At 35.8% G+C, this 6,000-nt stretch overlaps 1 long non-coding RNA gene across 1 annotated transcript in view; it reads left to right on the top strand.

Moving 5' to 3' along the window:
- Window positions 1-3,970: 3,970 nt before the first annotated feature.
- Window positions 3,971-6,000, top strand: part of LOC122808024 — a 39,189-nt gene continuing 37,159 nt past the window's right edge. Inside the window, exon 1 of the long non-coding RNA XR_006365762.1 lies at window positions 3,971-4,116. This is a non-coding gene — a long non-coding RNA (uncharacterized LOC122808024). The remainder of the gene's footprint in view (window positions 4,117-6,000) is intronic.

The following is a 6,000-nucleotide window of genomic DNA, read 5'->3' as shown; positions in this document are numbered from 1 at the left end:
AGGTATGCAACATTTTCATGCCTTTTGCAGAGATGGGTGTAGAGGTTACACCACTGTGCTCCCTTTAATTATGTAACCTCTCTCTGGATTCTTCATGTAACACAAACATGAATGGAAACCCACCTCACACTGCTGTTAAAACTTTATTACACAAACCTCACATAGTTCTCTCCTACAGAATTAAAATGACATAATTCATAGCTTGCACTGCTGATGACCCCTCTGAAATGTTCTCCACAGGCACCTCCCTTCTTTGAGCCACACTAGCCATGTTGCAATACGGTTTAAATCTGGAATACTGAAAGGCAGTAAATTTAATGAGTGTCTGAAAATTGTAAATCCTGCAGACTGGTCCTATAGGACATATATATAGGAAAATTAAAGCAGATAGGTAGCAGACAATTGGTAAGCCAGGTTAATGCTACATTTCACTATCTATATTTGGTGTGGTGGGTGTGGAACCCTGCTGAGCTAAAGGTCTTACAAGCAGGATTAATGACCATAGATCTAATTGTTTGTTTGTTTCACATATTTTACTTATTGTGGTTAGTGGAGATGAAATGCCTTGCTACTAGGATATTCACAATCCAGTTTCACAGGTCTGTGGATTTTCTCCCCTTTTTACATTGCTTCTCTGTTTCTTTACAGCTGCTTAAGGGATTTGAACTGATTTGTTAGAGTATTATATTTATTTTTGTATTTTTAGTAATATATCTTGCATGGCTTATACGTTTGACTGTCAAGCTTACATCCTACATGTGTTCAAGAATCCATACTACCAGGGTGATGTTTTCTGACTCTGATATGTAGATTTATGTATTAAGGCAAAGTGAAATTAATGACTCACTTCTCTAGATAGTTAGGAGAAGATTATTTCATAATTAATGACTGACTTCTCTTGATGGGACATTTATTTACATCATCTTGGAAAACACTATTTAATATGTAAGCCATGCTTTTCTGTATTACTGATAATTATTTATAGTATTAGTTTCTCTGGTCTGGTATTAGCACCCAGTGTAATGCAATGCTTTCTAGTTCTAGACATTACAAGATATTGGTCAGATATTTCCTTATAGACAAGACAGATATTGCCTCTAAGGAATGTGTTGTTAGAAACAAAATACAGTAACAGTTACTAATCTTTTTGAATAGTTGATGTTTTCAAGCCTGTTTTTAATAAGAATCAAGCTGCCTTTTCAATTATTTAAAGTAGTTTGCTAAAGGCTACAAAATATAATACTGCATTTAGTATTGGTTTAAATCAGTGAGCTATAAAGTATCATGCTGAACTCATGGCAAAGGATGCATATGCTCTTTAGAAATAGTTGTGGTACAGAATAAACTTTCCTGATTTGGGTAATACTGCATGGGGTGTGGTACCCTCTACTTTATGTGTTGATGACAATTATTTTATGTCATTTTCCATATATTTTTCTGAATTTATTTTGAAAATTTCACTAAAGTATGTTAGGTTAAAAGACAGAAAAAGATATGAAAATGAAGATAACCTCACTATTATCACCACCACTATGTAAGTACTTCCTGGATGCAGATTCACCCTTTAGTAGCATTTAGTACAATGCACATACAGCACACTGTACCATCCATTTGAAGGTACTGTGTACTAAGCATGAGTTGACAGTTGTGACAGAGATAAATGGCACATTGTGATGGTCCATCCACCATTTTGTTGTACTGTACACTGAACATGCATTGACAGTTGTGACAGAGATAAATGACACATTGTGTTGGTCTGCCCATCATTCAGTTCGTCGTACTGTACACTGAACATGCATTGACAGTTGCGACAGAGATAAATGGCACATTGTGATGATCTGTCCATCATTTCATTGTACCATACACTGAACATGCATTAACAGTTGTGACAGAGATAAATGACACATTGTGATGGTCTGTCCATCATTCAGTTTGTTGTACTGTACACTGAACATGCAGTCACAGTTGTGACAGAGATAAAAGGCACATTGTGATGGTCTGTCCATCATTTCGTTGTACCGTACACTGAACATGCATTCACAGTCGTGACATAGATAAATGGCACATTGTGATGATCTGTCCATCATTTCGTTATACCATACACTGAACATGCATTAACAGTTGTGACAGAGATAAATGACACATTGTGATGGTCTGTCCATCATTCAGTTCATTGTACTGTGCACTGAACATGCAGTCACAGTTGTGACAGATAAAAGGCACATTGTGATGGTCTGTCCATCATTTCATTGTACCATACACTGAACATGCATTCACAGTCATGACAGAGATAAATGGCACATTGTGATGGTCTGTCCATCATTTTGTTGTACCATACACTGAACATGCATTAACAGTTGTGACAGAGATAAATGGCACATTGTGATGGTCTGTCCATTATTCATTTTGTGCTGTACACTGAGCATGCATTCACAGTTGTGACAGAGATAAGTGGCACATTGTGATGGTCTGTCCATCATTTCATTGTACGTCTGTCCATCATTCATTTTGTTGTGCTGTACACTGAACATGCATTCACAGTTGTGACAGAGATAAATGGCACATTGTGATGGTCTGTCCATCATTTCATTGTACCATACACTGAACATGCATTCACAGTCGTGACAGAGATAAATGGCACATTGTGATGGTCTGTCCATCATTTCATTGTAATGTACACTGAACATGCATTAGTTGTGACAGAGATAAATGGCACATTGTGATGGTCTGTACAGCATTCATTTTGTTGTGCTGTACACTGAGCATGCATTGACAGTTGAGACATAAATAGTCAGTACACTGTGATGCTCAGAGCACCATTTTCTTCACTGTACTGCACCAAGGAGCACATACTGACAGACATGCATTTATGTTCCTGAATGGTAATCTGTAAGTACATTAAATGAAATGTGCCCCATCTGGGACTCAATATGCTATCTCAGATTATCACTGAGTTTTGCCTTATGATTCTAAGTGTGTTATCATGGTTTACATATGTGGTTGGAAGTGGATATACAGTAGTCCTGTAACAATCACAAAACTGACTTCCATAATGACTGAAAAAGTGACTGAAGCAGAGATCAAATAAAATGGAGTATGAAATTCAGGGCTGTCATACCTTGGGTTAGTGAGATATACTGTCTGAGACAGTGATCTTTATGTTGAAGTTTTTTTTATGTATTTGGCTGAAGTCTATTATTTATCGATGTGGTGTTTTATCAATTTGACTGCTCCCACTACACATGTGTGAGCATGATACATGCACTTATGTGAGTACACTCACACACACACACACACACACACACACACACACACACACACACACACACACACACACACACACACACATACATATGCACACACAGATACACATACACACAAAGTATTCTTTTGACTCCCATTTTAATTTTTCCCTCAGCAGAAAAGTAAATTTACAGTATAATCCACATCCTGTGTTTTGCTTTGAGCAAGTATTTGAAAATGATACATTTGACAACACATGTCAAAAGAGAGGTGCATTGTTAATAAAAGTAATGTATACCATGAACGATGTAAGTTCTACTGGACTTAATTCAACTTTTGTTACACATTATACTTGGAGAGAAATACAATGCACGGTGAATATTAAAATAAGTTATTACTACATACCAACCTATTTTTTAGATGCCTTTGGACATTAAAACCATGGAACAGCTTATGATGAATTATAAAACTATACACAAAGATTGAGGGATGCTTATGACATCTGCACTCTGTTATACCTGCTGATATCATAATGGTAGGTCATTTATATTTGTATGGAGCCTTAGATTATTGCTTTCCATGTAAGATATAATGATGATACTTGAGATTTAATCTAATCCTCACATCATCACAATTGCTGAGGCAAATGTTTTGGGTGAGGTTTCAATAATTCTTAGCTGCTATAAAAGGAACATTTCCCTGACAGTGTGTAATCATTTACTGAGCAATTCATCTGAGAATTCATCATCAGTAAAGAGCATCTCTGTCAAACCATGAAGGCTCAGGCAATTTTGTTCATTGCTCTGATTGTAGCTGCAACGCTTCTGAAAGCAGACTGTCACCAAAGGGGCCAAAAAAATGAAAGGCCACAGAGTAAGTAGATAACTAATAACTTACAAAATGTGATGTGTAACTGAAGGAAGACTAACAGCAAACAAACACAAAATTATATTTCAAAACCTGTATGAGTTAGTATATTTTTCTTTACAGTACACTTCAACTTCCAGCAAATAATCAGAAACATCAGGAGAAGACAGGTTTTAGTCAAGATTTATAGAAATGAATGAATGAATGATCCAGAAAATAATACTCCTTTGTAAATTTAAACTTTTATCTGCATTTTTCAGTTTGTGCCTTAAAATATGTGTTACCCGAATTATTACAGCACATTCAAACTTGCAAGAGTAATCAATATAATATAGGTGGATTTTGTAGAATTCCTGAGGAGACCAGAAAGGGATGGCAAAAAAAAATCAAGAGGTAAATGCCCTGAAATTACTCATTTTTTTCTGGAAATTACAAATTTGAAACTGGCAACTGGTATAATTTTGCAATAATATACTGTAATTATATTCCTTATTTTCTTAAAAAGAAGGCAAGTGAAGTAGTACAGATTGGTATGTCAGTTACTGAGTTGTGAACAAATTTGAACTCACCTTTAGCATATGAGTCATATACCTTTACCTTCTGCTTTACTTCCATGAGCATGCATTGCTATCATCAAATTAGCAATGTATAGATATATAGATAGATAGATAGCTTGATAGATAGGCAGAGATATAAATACTTAAGAGACAACTGGAAAGAGAGAGAGATAGATAGATAGATAGATAGATAGATAGATAGATAGATAGATAGATAGATAGAGACAGAAATGCATACATATATACATGCATACTTTCATGGATTAATCAAGAAATATAAGCAAGCAAGCAAGCAAGCAGATAAAGTGACAGCTAGATGTTACAGTGCAAAAAAATCACACTTGACTAGTATTTACCTATGAACCTATAAGGAGATTTGTAGCAGGGATAAGCAGGAATGTCTCAAATTGAGAAAGGGGGAAACTAAGCAGGGGCTATTTTTATACTCTTCAGCATTACTTTTTTTTTTATTTATAGTCACCAAGTCATTAAGATAATGCATTCCAGTGGTCTGCCTACCACTTGCTCATGTAAGAACACAACTGCACACATTTTCTAACAAGCTTGTCTGTCTGGGTTGGATTTCCTTTGCAGCTTTGCCTGTTTTTATGTTACTTTGTCATCTTGTCCTTTATAATCCAGCCTCCCAATTATCTTTTCTACATTTTCCTTCTGAACAGCCACTTTTCAGGTGCTTCAGTTGTTTTCTTAATTCTTAAAATCACTCATTCCTTCTGTAGAAAAATGTCTTCCTACCAATGACAGACAAGTAGTGAGGTCAGATGTTAAACTTTATAATCCAGGCTTCAAATGTCAGAAAGTGGTATCCCCAAACATTCCAACTTACTAAATTCTGGAGAGACCTCCCTTCCCCTCTTGCTACTAACATTCGTTTACAGTTGTTCAGAGTAACAGGGTGCTATCATTCTATCACTGCTTAAGAAATAATTCCCTCTAGTTGCTTAAATTAGCAAGCTTTAGGAAACATACCATCTTCTTTCTGTACTATCCTAACCTTACACACTCATCCCCAAAAACTGTCACCTTATGAACTAGACATTAGATAAATGACAGTGTATACAGACATTAAACCAAGACATTCAAATTCCTGGAAGATTACTAAGAAGTACAAAATCTACCTATAAATGCAGGACTGCTTGGTTTACCTAGTCTGTGTGCCTAATGTTTAATGGATAAACTGTAATTCCTCAAGTATCATATTGATGCATAGAATATACCTAGGCAGTGGACTGATTGGTTTACCTGTTCCGTACATTTCTTTTCTAAAGAATAAACTCTATATATCCCTTGATCTGTAAACCAACAGAAGTAG

The sequence above is a fragment of the Protopterus annectens genome, chromosome 8.part0 (assembly GCF_019279795.1).
Source record: "Protopterus annectens isolate FY-2018-M chromosome 8.part0, PAN1.0, whole genome shotgun sequence".
NCBI classification, from domain to species: domain Eukaryota; kingdom Metazoa; phylum Chordata; order Ceratodontiformes; family Protopteridae; genus Protopterus; species Protopterus annectens.
This window is presented reverse-complemented; position numbering and strand designations above follow the sequence as displayed.